The 17317-nt window shown below is 49.5% G+C and overlaps 1 protein-coding gene across 7 annotated transcripts in view; it reads right to left on the minus strand.

The window, feature by feature from the left end:
* The window catches only part of PLB1 (phospholipase B1), a 178542-nt gene that overhangs the window by 130065 nt on the left and 31160 nt on the right, over positions 1-17317 (minus strand). For 5 of the 7 annotated variants that reach the window (XR_003434109.1, XM_027113504.1, XM_027113503.1 and 2 more), the window contains one exon: positions 1149-1686. The exons of 1 other annotated variant lie outside the window; for it this stretch is intronic. The gene's annotated coding sequence lies outside the window, so the exon portion shown is untranslated. Of the gene's footprint in view, positions 1-669; positions 779-1148; positions 1687-17317 lie in introns of those variants that run through there. One more of the 7 variants, XM_027113500.1, reaches the window with a different exon arrangement.

Genomic DNA, 17317 nt, shown 5'->3' on the forward strand with positions numbered 1-17317 from the left:
AGCCTCTGGCTCATGCACCCAGCTGGGCAGGAGAGTCTGGCAGTATGACCATTCCCTCCTGGGCGCTGAGTCTGAGCGGGCCACCCAGCCTGACCGCCTCACGGCCTGGGCTCCGGGTACCCACTAACCTGTGGAGGCCATCTCAGGAGGACCAGAGAACCAAACAGGGATGCTCTGCTCCATCCCAGTTGGTGGACGCCTGGCTGTGACCTCCTTTCCCCTCCTCGGGAGGATCCCACCCAGAGGCAGGAAAGCAGCAGGGATTAGGTCAGAACTGGTCAGAGAGCACCTGAACCTTAGCGGCCATCTAGTCAGTCCCCTCCACCCCCATTGTACAGAGGGGGAGACCGAGGCAGAGAAAGCCAGAGGGCCAGTCTGTGACTAAGGGTCTTGGATTCCCTGATTCAAGTCCAGGGCTCTTTCCCCATTCATCATGTAGGGCTGAATCACCCCGACCACTTGCAGCAATGGAATTTTTAGGCCAGTTTTACTGATAAGAAATGAAAACCCAGAGAGGATTAGTAACTTGCCCAATTGCTCAGCTACTCAGGGTAGAACCCAGAGTGCTTGCCCTCTCTACCACAGCCCAGGAGTGGTCAGGTTCAAGTCAGAGACACTCGACACAGACCCTGCACTAGCAGATACCAACATAAAAACCAGGGCCCGCACCTCCATTCTGGGAAGAGGGTTCCCATGGAGACAGGTCGGCCAGCATGGCCAGTAGGCACTGGAACACAGGAGAAGCTCTTCCCTGGATCTTCCAGAGCTGAGATCCCCGGGGCAGGGCCGGGGGAGTGCCCTGGGGAGAGAAGTAGTGTGAGTCCTCTGCCCACTGAGGGGGGTGCTCCTGAGGGAACCGTACCATGTGGCTAAGATTTCCCTTATTCCGTTTCTTTCGCATCCTTTGAGAGTTATGATCTGTTCCTCAAATCCAAAGGGAATAACCACAGTCTCCTGGCCTTTCCTGGGAACCTCGTGTGCTTAGGACCATGCCGGGAGGATCCTGGTTCCTGCAGCCCCTCGTGGCCTGACCCCACATGCTTCCCTGGCCTGTGTTCAGAGTGGACCACCTGCTAGGAGGGCTTCTCCCGGACCACGGATCCAGAGACGGAAGAGCGCCTCTCTACCACCAAATCGGGGCAGCTTACCGGCTGTCGACGTCTCTCCATCCGCACTGCTGATCCAGGCTGGGGCCTCTGGGCCTTGGGCTGTGGGGCAGGAGACGGCTGTAGCCTGGCGTCGCCAGCTTGCTGCGGAGCTGGGCCGTCAGCCACCCCCACACACGCTGCACGCGGTGTTGATAGCCTTAGTAATGATGACGATGCACAAGTGTGCCTGCTTGGCCGGCTCCCTGTTTACCTGTGATGGGCATCACCTGGGGAGAGGGCCGTGCAAGGGGGCTGGGAGTGGGAGGGGGCCGGCCTTCCGTCCCAGGGCGCCGATGCAGATGGGCCTGCTGGGCCAGGCGGGGCTGGGCAGGCAGATCTGCGCTGGGCTCCAGTCATCAGCGCAGCCAGGTCTAGATTAGGCACAGCCCCGCGGAGCTTTGTCACCTCAGGCTCTGTTTCCCAGGGAGCGCCTGTGTGCCTCTCTTCGGGGCACTGCTGGCTGAGGCAGGCCAGCCTGTACTCCTTTCTTCTCTCCCTGATTCTGGAAGGACCTTCTTTATAACTGCAGGGTGATAACCTGTTAGAACCCAGAAGAGAAAACCTGAGGAAAAGGAATTTTCAAATTCCCAATTTTCTCCATTCTAATCCACGTACATTTTCATACTGTAACATCTCTGAAGACAGTCTCTAAGAAACCACAGAAATGTTTAGAAGCTTGCCCAAGATCACACGGAGAGCAGGTGGTGAGACCAGATTTTTAATACTGTTTTTTCTGCCCCAAAGGCCAGTCCTCAGCCCAAGACACAATACTTCCTTACTTTTGTTCATTTCCGTTTGTTCCTTGATTGACCCTCGTAGGCCTCTTAGGGGCCAAACACATGTGACCAGGAACACCCAGGGCTGTAGGCCTTAATCCCAGGCTCTCCAGAGAGCGGCCGGAAGCTCAGGGTGGTCTCCATGGAAACCCCGGACGCCTCCTCCCACGCCCCACTCCCTTTCATCTTTGCTCTGGGAGCCACCTGGAGCCAAGTTTCCAATTGTTCCTCTCTGCAGACATTGAGATCCAGGTTTTCTTAAGCAGAGCGAGGCTCCAGGCTCTTGACCTGTAGCATCTCTCGCCTGGATTCCTGGACCAGCCCCTGCAGGCTGGCCACCACAACCCCTCGCCCATCCCCGAGGGAGTGACCTTTTAAAACCCTTTCCCCTCGCTCATCTCCCCTGCCCTCCACCGTGGCTTCTGCTCCTGTCACTCTAGCAGACGTACTCTAAGATCAACAATTTGTTCAATCCAGTGGACGGTGAGGCCCTCAGACCTGACATCTCCTACCTGACATCTCAGCAGCATTTAACGGCTGACTGCTACCCTTCTTCTCAGAAAGTGCTGTCCTGGGCCTGCATGTCTGTAGTTTCCTGCTTTCTTCTCTCCAGTTCTTCCTTTTCAGCCTCCTTTGCCAGCTCCCCCTCTGCTTCTGGAGCTCCTCAACACTCTGGCCTGGACCTTCCTCTTTCTCTCTCTGTCTCCCAAGGTGATCTCACCCCCGAACCACACACACACACACACCCACGGCTTCATTTAAAATTGTGCATCACTGACTCCTACCTTTCCATTTCCAGTCAGCCCTCTCTTTCAACCTTCAAACCCCATAAACTTATTGATTCATTGACTCAGCATCTCTACTTTGATGCTTCATAGGACTTCAAACTCAAGGGGTTAAGAACGGGCCGTATGCTCTTCCTGCACTCATTTGCACTCTACAGGAAGTGGCAGCAGTGGTTGTAGACAGACCCAAGAATGATTCTTGAAAGCTTCATCTCCTCAGCCCCAACAGATCATTCATTGCTGAGTCCCATCAATTCTAGACCCTCAATTACCTCATGAGCTCACTCATCGTTCTCTGTCTCCACCGCCCCACCCCGGGCCCATGTCACCATCTCTGCTCCCCTGAATGGCTGTAATATCTGCTCCATGTCCCCTCTTGCTTGTTCCAATCTTGTTTGGTTTTTTTTTTTTCACACAACAGCCTGAAGGATCTTTTCAAAGTGCAAATCTGATGTCACACCCTCGTATAAAAGCCTTTGACAGCTTCCCACTGCCCTTTGGACGAAGTCTAACCATCTTGTCGTGCTTTCTAAGGCCCTGCATGTCCCCCTCCTCCCTCTAGCCTTAAGCCCTCCTCTACCCTTTTGCTCGGACCCCAGGCTTGCTGGGCTCCTTTCACTTCCTTGAACGTGTCATCCTTTTTGCCACCTCAGAGACTTAACACATGCTGTTCCCTCTGCCTGGAATTCTCAGGCCACACCAATCCCCTTCCCACCCCTTGGCCTCACTAGCTCTCCTTCCAGGCTCAGCATAAATATTTCTTCCTAAAATGCTTTCTCTGGCCCAGCGAGTGTCAGGCCCTGTCTCATGGTTCCCTGGCCTTGCTTCTCCTCCAATATTCAACACACTTGGAATTGCTCGTTCAAGGTCTATCCTGTCTTTCTGATTGCAAACTCCAGTAGGGCAAGGGCCAAATGGTTCTCTGCTGTGTCCTTAGTACTTAGCACAGGGCCTGATGTCAGCAGATGCTCAACAACTGCCACATTGATGAAAATACCCAGCCTGGCTCCAGTCATCCTCCAGAGGCCCTGGTGAACAGAAGCCAGTGCTACGTCATGGCAGATTAAATGCTCCTGCCCTCTCTGTAGCTGTGTTACATCACTTACTTAACTTTGTCAGCCATCCAAACATGGGCCTATTGGAACCGCCTGCACAGTCTCTGCAAAGTCCCATTGCAGCTCTGCACACAGGAGGAAACTGTGTCCCAAGAATTGCACTCTTGGGACCAAGAACAATACATCACCACACAAAGGAAGGGAGCCCTGCTTGGTCTCTGTCTGGCCCAGGTGTCCTCCTATGCTTGAGAAATCTCTCAAAATAATCCTCCTAAAAAAAACCCAGGAAAATCTGAAAATTTCCCAGTCTTATAACTGACGGATAGTGAGCCAATCAAGGACTGGCAAATAGATTTGAAGGTCTATCAGAGTCTCCCCTGTTTCCAAAATCCCCCCGAAGAAAATGCTTGCCAATCAGAGACTGCCAGCATTTCCTCCTTCTTCCCCTATGAAACTTATTCTCCTTTCAGACACCTTTGAACCCCTGTGGAAACGAAAGTGACTGCAGACGGTTCCCTGTGGCTGCAAGTTTATAAACAAACAGCCTTGACTAATTTTCTCTTGGGTTTTGTTTGACTTTTCTGACTGCAATCTCGGTGCCATGACTCAGCTCCAGCCTGACCTGCCTGTCACTGTGGACCGTGACTCGTGTCCAGGTGTGGTGTCCTCGAGCCTCACTGCCCGTGGACCATCGTCCATATCAACAAGTCCGTTTACGCGGGACCTCAACTCCGCTCTCCTTTAGGTTCCTTGGCTGTTTTACTCACTCGTCGAATACTGGGTGTTTATATTTGGCTAGGGTTCCCCTTTAGAGCTGCGTCCTTAGTGATTTGCTTCCACCCGTCCCTTTGCTCTGTCCTGTGTGCTTGAGTGTTATTTTGTCGAGAGGAGGAGGACCACAGAGTGGAACACAGGCCTCATTCCTGTAAGCTGGCTGTTTGAACCAGCCTCACAGAACAGGGAGGTGGCAGTTCTCTGCAGATCAGCACCCTCTGAGAGCAAACTTTGCTGTAAGTCACCAATAAAGCCAGAAAAGATGTCCTCCCATCCTGGCTGTTTGTCCTGAGACCTTGATTTTGGTTCGAAGAGAGCATTCTCTCTCTCTGATATATTCTACCTGCCAGGGACTCTGGTCGTTGGGTCTGTGTTCAGAGGCAGCTGACCATTAGGTCAGGGGCCCGAGACAGAAGATTGTAAGAGCAACTTCAGTTGCCTGTAACTTTCAGCTGACAGCAGCCAGGAGTCTTCTCAATCCAACCTGTGTCCCCTCTAGCAGAACTTCACCAAGGATGACCTGGGCCTTCAATGGACACTTTGGGGAACACTTAAGTTTTTTCTTTAATTGAAGTATAGTCACTGCACAATATTATATAAGTTACAGGTATACAATATAGTGATTCACAGTTTTTAAAGATGATATTCCATTTATAGTTATTATAAGATATTGGCTATCTTCCCCATGTTGTACACTTCATCCTTATAGCTTATTTTATACCTAATAGTTTTGTACTTCTTATCCCCCTACCCCTATATTGACCCTCCCTCCCTCCCTCTCCCCACTGGTAACCACTAGTTTGTTCTCTATATCTGTGAGTCTGCTTCTTTTTTGTTATATTCACTAGTTTATTGTATTTTTTAGATTCCACATATAAGTGACATCGTACAGTACTTGTCTTTCTCTGTCTGACTTATTTCATTTAGCATAATGCCCTCCAAGTCCATTCATGTTGCTACAAGTGGCAAAATTTCATTCTTTTTTTTTTTTTTTTTTTGCAGTACGCAGTCCTCTCAGTGTTGTGGCCTCTTCCATTGCGAAGCACAGGCTCCAGACATGCAGGCTCAGCGGCCATGGCTCACGGGCCTAGCTGCTCCGTGACATGTGGGATCTTCCCAGACCGGGGCACGCACCCGTGTCCCCTGCATCGGCAGGCGGACTCTCAACCACTGAGCCACCAGGGAAGCCCAAAATTGCATTCTTTTTAATGGTTTAGTAGTATTCCATTACGTACATACCACATCTTTATTCATTCATCTGTTGGTGAACACTTAAGTCACTTCCATACCTTGGCAATTGTAAATAATGCTGCTATGAAAATTGGAGTGCATGTATCTTTTTTAAAAAATAAATTTATTTTTGGCTGTGTTGGGTCTTCGTTGCTGCACATGGGCTTTCTCTGGTTGTGGCGAGCGGGGGCTACTCTTTGTTGTGGTGAGCAGGCTTCTCATTGCGGTGGCTTCTCTTGTTGCGGACCATGGGCTCTAGGCACGTGGACTTCAGTAGTTGCACGTGGGCTCTGCAGTTGTGGCTCGCGGCTCTAGAGCGCAGGCTCAGTAGTTGTGGTGCACGGGCTTAGTTGCTCCGCGGCATGTGGGATCTTCCTGGACCAAGGCTCGAACCTGTGTCCCCTGCATTGGCAGGCAGATTCTTAACCACTGCGCCACCAGGGAAGCCCCTGGAGTGCATGTATCTTTTTGAATTAGGGTTTTTTTTTTTTTTTTTCAGATATATATCCAGGAGTGAAATTGCTGGGTCATATGGTAATTCTATTTTTAGTTTTTTGGGAAACCTTCATAGTGTTTTCCACAGTGACTGCACCAATTTACATTTCTACCAACAATGTACGAGGGGGAAACACTTGATTTAAATAGAACTGCTCATTTGAGAGGTACCTTAGAACAAGACCAGAATAAAATTCCTCAGGCCCAATGAGCAGTGTTTATTGATTGGTACCCTGACGCTTCTAAGCAGAATTCCAGTTCTTCAAATTTTTTTGGTCAAGGGTCCACAAGGAACTTGATGACTCAAAATGTAAAACCATCTGGGATAAAACCGCCTCTCTCACGAACCCCCCCCCCCCCACGTCTAACACCCGCCTGCTCTTCATCATACACTCTCTACCACTCACACAGCTCTGACCCCAACCCCTCTACCTCTTCCTTCCCCTTGTCTGGATTTCTTGCGTTTTTCTTAACGAGCCCCTTGACACTCCAAAACATCAGTTTCCTTTAAAAATACATCCTGTTTGAGACTCACACATGCCACCTGCCATAGAGTTTAAACCCTGATCTCAGCACACCCAAGAACGATTGCCCAAGATTTCTCCAAATCTTGACAAGACAGACACCTCCTTTCTGAAGAATTTGGAATCTCCCAGGAGCCTATAAGCCAGGCTTGCCAGAGCTCTACCAACAAATTCGCATGTTGGTATGAAGATTAAAGGCTAAATTAGCAATGAAAAAAGCAAAATAGACCGATCCAGGGTAAGACTCAAGGAATCCCAGCATGCATGCTAAACCAGCAGCATCGAGAGAGCCCAGGAAACAGGTCAGAATTTACTAAAAGTGATTTCTGGGACCTCCCCTGTCAAAATTGATTGGCATCAAGAGAACGAGAAGACAAGCCACAGACAGGAGAAAATATCTGCAAAAGACATATCTGATGTAGGACTGTCATCTTAAATACATAAAGAAATTCTTAAAACTCAACCATAAGAATATGAACAATCTAATTAAAAAATTGGACAAAAGACCTGAATGGATACCTCACCAGAAGACATACAAATGGAAAATGAGCATATAAAAAGATGCTTCACATCCTATTTTTAGGGAAATGCAAACTAAAATCCACCACACGCTTATTCTAGCCAAAATACAAACACTGACAGCACCAAGAGCTGGTGAGAAAGTGGAGCAACAGGAACTCTTATTCATGGCTGGTGGGAGTTCAAGATGGTACGGCTTCCTACAAAACTAAACATACTCTTGCCCTACAATCCAGCAATCACAGCCCTTGATATTTACTCACAAGAATTAAAGATTTACGTCTACACAAAAAACAGCACATGGATGTTTATAGCAGCTTTATTCACAATGGCCCAAACTTGGAAGCAAACAAGATGTCCTTCAGTGGGTGGACTGAGAAATAAACTGTGGTACATCCATACCATGGAATATTATTCAGTGCTAAACAGAACCGAATGATCAAGCCACAAAAAGACATGGAGGAACCTTAAATGCATATCACTAAGTGAAAGAAGCCAATATGAAAAGGCTACATACTGTGTGATTCCAACAGTGCGACATCCTGGAGAAGGCAAAACTACGGAGACGGTGAAAAGATCACTGGTTGCCAGGGGTGTCGGGGGAGAGAGGGATGAATAGGCAGAGCACAGAGGATTTCTAGGGCAGTGAAACTATTCTGTATGATGTCATGACGCTGGATACATGTTATTCCACATTTGTCTAAACCCCAGATTGTACAACACCAAGGATGAATCCTAATGTAAACTGTGGACTCTGGATGATCACGCTGTGTCAATGTTGGTTCATGGACTGTACTGGACGTACCACTCTGGGTGGGGGGGATGCTGATGGTGGCGGAAGCTGTGTGTGTGGGGTCCAGGCGATGGATGTATGGGAACTCTCTGTACTTTCTTCTCAATTTTGCTGTGAATCTCAAACTGCTCTGAAAAATAAAGTCTATTTAAAAAATTAAAGAACATAAAAATTGATTACATCTTGATTCGGTGTAGTAAGCAGAGAAAAGATGAATCAAAAGGGAGATTTTTAGAGACAGACTAGAAATTACTTTCCAACAAGATTCAGGAGTCAGTCTCAATGCTGATATAACAGCAGTCCTCTCAAACCTGAAATCAGAGACCCAGTTTGCAAGCAAAAAGGAGAATGGGAGATAGCCCCACTGTCTAAACTATAGCACCTAGTGGAATACTTTGAAAGGACTTTGAAACAGAAACGATATAAAATGTAAAATAAATGCATGACTTTGCAGATGAAACAATTAGATGGTCTAATTCTAATTGGCCTCGGATTGATAAAGATGCCCAGAAATACTGTAAACAGAAGGGACACTGGGACGAAAAGACCAAGCTTATGTCTTGTTAGGGGAACCCCCTTCCAGGTGTCTAATGCAGTTGCCTAGAGGCAGGCCTCCTTCTAGGTGACACTGCCTGCTCTGAATCCCTTGCAGCTTGGCTCAGGCAGCCTGACTGGAAACAGCTGCCTTCTCTTGGAGGCCCCTAGGCCAACTGTTGCCTAAATTATGGCTGAGACGGAAACACTGGATCTGCAGCTGGACCTCACAAGCCCTGCCAACCCTCTGCCGACTGTCTTCTGGGCTCGATACACCCACGGCTGGAGTCAAGCCCCTGGGCTTCCCCAGCTGCCATGCGTGGTCCTGGGGAGCCACTGTGTTTTGCATCCACGTTTTCAGGCACGCTCTACATACCAGCCTCACTTAGCCTGGCAATAGTTGGCTGAAGGTCAGTGTGTACATAGGATGGTCGAAAAGGACATTAGGATGGAAAGAGGGCTTAGAGGATCTAGTTTTCCACTCAAAAAAAATACAGTCCAGGACCAGCAACCCTGGCAGCATCTGGGAGCCTGTTAGAAATCTGGGCCCTCAGGCTCACCCAGGACCCACTGAAGCAGGAAGCAGATTTTAAGGAGGTCCCCAGATACTTTGTGTGCACAGTAGGATTTAAGAAGCCCTGGTCTAGAACAGTGGTTCTCAAAACTTGCTGCATATTAGAGTTGCCTGGGGCACTTTAAAAAATGACTAAGAGCCCTGTCCTAGGCCAATAGAATCAGAATCTCTAGGCGTGTGGCCCAAGCACTGTTCTTTTTGGTGTTATTGCATTGTGCTGTTGTTAGTCATGTTGTTTAGAGTTTCCCAGGTGGTTTAGATGAGTAACCCCCAGACTGAGAACCTGGAGCATCCCAACCCTTTTATTTCAGAGGAGGGAAAACAGAGGCCCAGAGAAGGTGAGTGGGCTCAAGCCCCGGGCTCCCGACTGCTGGTGCAGAGCTCCCCTACCACCCCGACTTGTGTGCCTTCTCATTACCACGTGAGCCTTGTTGGAGCCCCTCTTGTGTACTGGGACTTGCCAGCATTGACCCCTGTAGCTTCCCAGCTCTTCTGAACAAAGCATCTGTTGTTTGAAATATTGGAAAGTCTGTAACTGTCCATCACTAGGGAAGTGATTGAATAAGTTGTGGTATGGCCACGCTATGGAATACTACACAGTAATGAAAAAGAATGGGGTGGCCCACACCAACCAACAAAGCTTTTCAGGGTATAATGTTGAGTAAAGAAACTAAGAAGATAAAGGTATATATTGTGAGAGCTCTTTTTTGTGAAAAGAATAAGAAAAAACAAACAAACAACCAATAAAATACTATATTTTTCCTATAGGACTGGTGGAGCCAGAGGGACCCTGTGTGACCAGGCTGAGGAGGTGTGGCCTGTGGCAGAAAACCACAGGGAAAATAACCTCAGTGCTAGAAGAGGCTCCAAAGTGACCACAGACTCCTCCGCCAGAGAATCTGGTACCTGAAGGCAGGGCACCACGGGGAGATACAGTTGTAAAAAGTCCAGCAGGCCCTTCCCTGCCCTCCCCCGCCTTCCACCCAAGAGCACCAAGCTCTCCCAGAATGGGGAAAGGAGATGGAGACAGAAGCGGACCACTTCCCCCGTCCCACAACTTTCCCAGGCTGACTGGAAGGAAGCTGGGCATTTTGATAGCTCTCCCACAGGGCTGGATATCTTATTACATGAGAGTGACCAGAAAATCAGTAGGAGCTGCCTGGGGCTTCCCGGCAGGGAGAATGGACCCAAAGGAACATCTGCAGGGGCTGATAAGAGAATAAAGGTGCTTCCTTCATGTGCCATATGTCCAGCCCGTGCAGCACCGGGTCACCTGGGTTTTCATCTGCCCCACAGCCCGGTGACCAGAACTCAGAAGCATCATCCCTGAGGGTGGCCTAAGAGCAGCACGTGCTTCGTGAGCCACTTCTACACGCGCCGTGAGGCCCTTGACCTCACGGAGCTTGTATTCTAGGCAGGTAGAGAGGGAAACGTGAATTCGTTTTGCAAATGCACATAAGATGATGATATGAACACATGTGGCCAGGGGACCTCTCCCAGGCTGATTTCAAGGCTCTGTGATTAGTGGGATCCTGGGAAGAGCCAGGGTGGCGACCATGCAGAGGGAAGGGAGGCTGAGGCAGGGGAGGTAGGAGGGGCTATTCAAGCCTCGTAGGCCTTGGTCCTATCTGGGTCTTTACCTTGTAGGCCTTGGTCACGTCTGGGCCTTTACCCTAAGAGAAACAAGGAGCTAATAAAGGGTCGCAAATGGGAAAGTGACAGGATCTGCCTAATATTTTAAAAAGGGGACTGATGGCTGTGTGGAGTGGGGACCATAGGGAGACAAGGAGGGGCCCAGACAGGAGGCTGTTACCCTCTGAGCAGGAGGTGGAGGAGGCCTGAAGCCAGCGGATGGTGGTGGGGATGGAGAGAAGCGGGTAGAGAGATGTTCAGGAAGTAAAGCCAATGGATTACGCGTAAGAGGGGAGAAAAAACAATGCCTCAATTTCTGCCCTGTGCACTGGCATGGACAGTGGTTCGCGCACTGAGTAGGGACCACTAGGCAGGGAGGAGGTTTTTGGAGAATGCTGAGGGAGGTCATATGTTCAGGTATGGACACTCGAGAGATGCCAAAGAGGCAGCAGATAAAGGGATCGAAAACTCTGAAGAGAATTCTGGGCCAGAGTTATGCGGAAGTCAGATGGCCATTCCAGGTGTGGTGGGATGAGTCTGCCTAGGGAGAGAGGATGGGGGAAGGGAAGAGAAACATCTAATGACTGCATCCTAAGGAATGCTGGTATTTAGTGAGCAGCTAGAGATGGAAAAACCTACAAAGGAGACAAAGAAAAACTAGCCAGAGAAGTAGAAGGTTTATGTCATGGAGAGAAGAGTGTTTCTAACATAGAGATGCTGCTGAGAAGACACGGATCTGAGACCTGGGAAATTGGGTTCTAGCAGAGGGGGCTGTTGCTGGTCTTCATGCTGTACCTTGGAGTCTTGGCTCAGCTCTGTGCCCCTGGGGACACCTATGCCCCACCTGAGACTTTTGTTTACCAGTCAATGGAGGAAGAAGGTTGGATCATCACCAAGGTCCCTTCCAGCTAAGCATCATTCCAGAGAAACATCATGGTGGAGGCATGCTTCAGCTCCTGCCTGGCCCTGCTCCCCACCTGCATCTCACCACATCCTCTGGGTATGTTTTGTGGTCACATTCCTAGAGCCACAGGGCCCATGTGTGGGTGGAAGGGAATTCCCATTCATTTGATGTTCTGTGAATGCTGGGCCTTCTATGAGCCAATCTTAGGTATTATGTGGGAGACAGAAAAGATGTAAGATGTAATCCCTACCCTTAAAGATCTCATCACCTCTTTGGGGAGATAAGATGAACATACACAAAAAATGAAGCCTAGAGACTGTATAAGTAAAAGGTAAGAGCATGTAAGGGTACACAGAGCCGCCAGGCAGAGAACGAAGGGTGGGAGCCTGCGGGAAAGCTACCTAGAGTAGGCAAGCCTTGAGCCAGGTCTGGAAGAAGTGATGTGCGCTCATTGGAAGAGCTTGGGCAAAGGCATGGAGGAGAGCCATGAGCAGACTGATAGAGGGTTGGCAGGTCTGACGGGATGGGGTGGGGATTCCCAGAGATGGGGAGGCATGGGCGTGGCTGCTTGCATCCGGGTCCAGGGCACAGAGCCTGGCCCAGGGCAGAGCCAGCACTACAGGTCCAATATGCCTCACGGGACCTGTGAAAGCAGATATCCCGTGGGGACCTGCTCCCCCAAGGGTGACTTCAGGCCTGAGCGAGATACATGGACTTACAGACTCACAGCGCGTCACAGCCAGGGCTGGGACTGAGGAGAATATCTGAGAATTGACTGTGCTTCTCACCAGACCCTCTCCCTTCCTCATTCCCCCAACCCAGCCAACAGAGAGGGTCCTTTCTCACTCTGACCGTTCACAAGCCCCCTCCTCCCTCTTCTCATCGGCCTTGCACCCGGCCTCTCGCTCTCTGCCCCAGGGTGGTGGGTACTGCTGGGTTCCTCCCTGACGGCTGCCTGCTGCACCTTCAGCCCAAGACAGTGCAGCTCTTCTCCAAGAAACTCCACTGCCCACACGAGGAAGGCGACTCCTCCCCGCTTCCCCTCACCTCCAGCTCACGTGTCCCACTGCCCTCCTTTCTCCTCGGTCTTGGTTTGCTTCTTCCCTTCTCTTTATCATTGGGCCTCCTGCCTCCATCAGGGATTCCCTTCTGGTAGGGGCACAAGCCCCTGGCCCAGGCCCTCAAGCCTTCCACGATGAACCCAAGCCTCCCCTTCCCCCCTTCCCCTGAGAGAATCCCTTTGAGCAAACCACACATTTCTGGCACCACAGGGACCCCCACATCTCTGTTCAGGGTGTAACTTCAGCCTGAAATACCTTCCTCCTGTTTCCATCTAACAAGTTCCTTCCTACCCTCCAGATGCAGCTCAAACCCCATCTGTCTCATCTGGCAGCCAGGCAAAAAGCATACGACTATGTGCTTTGGAGCCAGAGACTTCTGACCTTAATCGCTGCTTAGCCATTTTGAAGCTGTTTGCCCCTGGGCAAGTCACTTCCTGTCTTCTGAGCCTGTTTCCCAATCTATGAAGGGAAGGGCTGGTCCATACTTCAGCGAAGCGAGGATGAAATGAAGCCAGGAGTATGAGGTGTTCAATGCAGCCTGTGGTTCCCGGCAGCGAGGCAGGAATGCTTACTATTGGAGCTTGTTTCCAGTCACCTCCTACCAGCTGTGATCTCACCCTCCTTTGAAGCTCTAGCATATTTTGCAACTCTCTTTCAGCATCCAAATCAGCTGTCTATTATAGGTGGCAAACTTCCCTAAGGCAGGGACTGCTTTTGTGTCCCTTTGGGTCCTACACAAAAGGTATTTGTTGAATGGAAATGAGGATGGACCAGTAATGACCCATCCTGGGAAGGTCAAACACTTCCCTGTGGCTGGAGATGCCCCAAAACCAACAAAGGCCAGCAGCTACCTTCTCACCTCAAAACTACCTCACCACCCTCTCACACCTCATCCCCAGGCATTGGGCTACTTCTGCCACCTCCCAGTTCCTCCTGTCCCTCCAACACAGTGATCTCGGGCAGGAACAGGCCTGGCTGAGCAGAGAAGACCCCTGACAATGGCCGAAGAAGAAGTTGTGCCCCAGTGGTTCCTGCCTTATCAGCTTGGCCGCTCCACACGGCCTCAGGTCTTTGCACTGTGCACATGGAATGCCGCACTCGGGGAGTTTCCTTCCCAAGGCCCCTGGTGTCCTCTCCTACCAGGCGACCTCATATAGAGCCACCTCCATCCAGTAGAGATGTTAGCATCGCTGGTCCCCAGGGAGCAGGCCCTTGAGGCAGCTCACAACTGCCCAGCCCTTCCCAGCACCCTTCAAGCTCTGCCTACAGAGGAATACGTGCACAGCACGGCCCACACTGTCCTGTCACACCCTTCCTCACCCCAGGAAAATAGGTGTCAACTTACAGCTGTCCATATAACTCAAGGCAAAGAAAATCTGTTCAGGGTGGCAAAGCAGAGTCTTTCCCTATTCAATCCCCTTCCTCTGGGATGAGAGACCAAAATGATCAGATGGACCACGGGTACCATCCACACAAAGAGACGGGGTAAGCTCCTGGTCACAGGGACTGGACCCTACTGAAAAGTTGAGTGGGGGATAGGTTCATCAGCAGGCCAGCAGCCACCCCGGCCTAGCAGATTCCCTAGAGGCCCAAGATAAATTGCCATCTGTGCCCCTGAAAACTACCTTGCCATCCCCCCTGCCCTCCTCGGTGTGCCTCCTCTGGCCAGGCCTGCTGGCACCTGGTGTCTCTCCCTGGAACAGCACTTATCCCCTGCCTTTGGCTGTCTCAACACAGATACAGAGCTCCTGGAGGGATCTGCCTCTCTATAGCCCCAACTGCCAACCATGCTGGCACATAGTAGCTGCTCAATAAAAATTTATTGACACGAATGAAGCAAAGAATTAGAATGTAGATTAAGACCTAGAATTTAAGCTTCTCCCATTGGTGCAAGGAAGAAGGAAGATGAAGCCTCCTTCTTCTGACATCCCAAACTGAGAATCTCCGTTCTCCCTGTCTTCCAGTTACCAAACCTCCGTATCAGACTCCTTCCTCTTCTTGCCCTTACCACCACGAAGCCTTTCCTGACTCCCCAGTCCCCAGAGACCATTTCCCTTGGTTGCCTCGGCCCTTCACCTGCTATTTGATTCGTACTATCTTGGTTCTTAATAATTTGCAAGCATGATTTCTCTCCCTATCCAGGACTGCAAACTCCAAAAAGGCAGCAAGCCTGTGTTCTGCTTTTTTGCATCCCCCAAAGAAGCAACACAGGGTGTGGCCCAAAGTCAGCATTTTGTAAATTAGTAAAATGACTGAGTGAATTGATGAATGGCTTAATTTCCAAGGGAAGGAGAGTTTCCACATTATCCCACAACTCCATACATACCTATGGGGCACAGGGGACCTCTCGTGTCCTCTCCAGAGCACACATGCACACGGCATAGGCAGGAGTATCCCACACACTCCCCTCAGGGTGCACAGGACACTCTGGGTCCCCCGCAACCCCACACGTTCTGAGTGCCCTCTGCTCCCACTCCAAGAACATATGTTTCTTTCACATCTCTAGTGCAGGAGAAATAGCTCAGGGGCTAAGAGAGGCAGCCCAATGTAATCCTGACTTGGTCCTGTCTTGTTGGGAGGTTTGGCCCTATATGCCTCACGTTTCTGTGTCTATTCCCTTTTCTTCTTTGTCCCTTTATTGTTACCATAAAACACATGTTTCAGCCTAGCATATAGGTATTCTCTATGATTTTCTTTGCTTTCCCTCGTGGCTGCAAAATGGCTGCCACATCTCCAAGCATCCCATGTTTATATAACAACGTCCAAAGGCAGGAAGGACACACGGCTCTTTTGGTGTATGTCTATGCTTTGTCAAGAGAAATCATTCCCAGAGGTCTCTGGCTGACTCTTCCTTGGGTCTCAGTGGGCAGAACTGGGTCAATCACTGGCAAGGGAGATGGAATTACCATGTCTAGACTAGAGCAAGCATGACTCATCTCTTAGGGCTGGTACCACCTTCCTTGAGCATACTGTTGATCAATATCTAAGCAAAATTGGGATTCTACTCACAAGGTAGAAAGTAGGAATGGCTGCTGGGAAGGCAGCCAGCAATGTCTCCCACATCACCAAGAACTCTCAGACCAGAGCAGGTTTCATCCAGTTGGGAAACAATAAAATGTGTTCAGTGGAGTACCAGGCACTTCATTTCATGTGAAAAATGCATTTTGAAAACCTGCATATTTTAAAGCTCATGCAAATTAAAACCAATCCTGACAGTGTCTGGTAGTAGTTTCTGTTTACTAGCTAAATTTGTAGCACCATGTGGTAGTAGCATAAACAGTTTATAATTCACTTGGCCTGCCAGGTTTCAAATTATGCAATTTGTGAAGAATTTATAAAACTTTGGGGGACTTGCATTATTTCATGTGTTACATATAAATGAAGGCTTCATTAATACTTTTATTAATCTTTTAAAATAAAATCGTATCTTAAAATTTATTAATATTTTATGCAAATTTTCTACTTTGCACAAAATATGATACTATCGCAAAGGTAAGTTGATCAGGCCAGCTGTGATGTGTGTGAGTGGTAGGATGGGGTGAGGGGCAGCTGGGGTTCATTTTTCCAAAGCACAGGGAGGATGACGTGAAATAAAGGAATTAGTGAACCAGCAGCAAGACTCTAGGCAAATTACTCTCTGCCTCAGTTTACCTTATTTGGCTGGCTCGCTGGTTGAAAGGCCCCTTTTTGCTCTAAAAATCTATGGTTCTGTGGATCCCATAATGAGTGGAAAATTTTAGGATAAGCAACTACGTTTTAACACTGTCTTGCACGCTTTACATTTGAACCACACAAAAGCCTTTTTATGTTCACTACTTCGCAAATAGTTAAGCAAATAGTCATTGGGAAGGACAGATGAGGTCACTCAGGAAGCCAGAGGCCAAGGAAAGCCTGATTCCCTCCCCCACAGAGCAGGTAATGTTGACCAGGTGGTAATGTTCCCGCCCCTTGAGGGGGACGGGGTTGGATTCCATTCAAAACCTTCTTCCACCGCATAGCAGCCTCAAATGCTCTCTCCACCTGCCCAGAAAACACTAGTGAGACTCCAGCAAGCTCCCTCTGGCTGCTCAGATAGCAGATAGCCGTTTTTCCAAGTTTAGCCCTGGCTGCAGTGTGACTTGAGAACTGTCTGGCGACACTGAAGTAAGAGGAAGTCACCAGGCTCCACCCAGCCCCAGCACCCCCCTCCAAGGCCCCCTGCTCTGCAGGTAGAGAACAGAGGTCCAAAAGAAGAACTGAGGGTCACAGGGCTTTGGTCTAGCCTGGACACTGTTGCCTCATACAATAGTTTGAATGAAAACGTTGAACTAGTTGACTTTTTAAAAGTGGGATGATTCTATATTTAAAACTTCGTATTTCTGGCTTTTTGGAAAATGTGGATGACCTTGAAACATGAGGGCCCACATTCCTGCGTGGTAATAACCGCCGGAGCAGGGTAAGTGCATCCTCCCTTAGGGGGAGTGTGCGCCTCCCAAATGCATTACAGTCCCACCACTCGTTCACCTCCCTGAAG

Source organism: Aethalodelphis obliquidens, unplaced genomic scaffold, assembly GCF_003676395.1.
Source record: "Aethalodelphis obliquidens isolate GAN/ISIS:26980383/991018 unplaced genomic scaffold, ASM367639v1 scaffold12, whole genome shotgun sequence".
Classification (NCBI taxonomy): domain Eukaryota; kingdom Metazoa; phylum Chordata; class Mammalia; order Artiodactyla; family Delphinidae; genus Aethalodelphis; species Aethalodelphis obliquidens.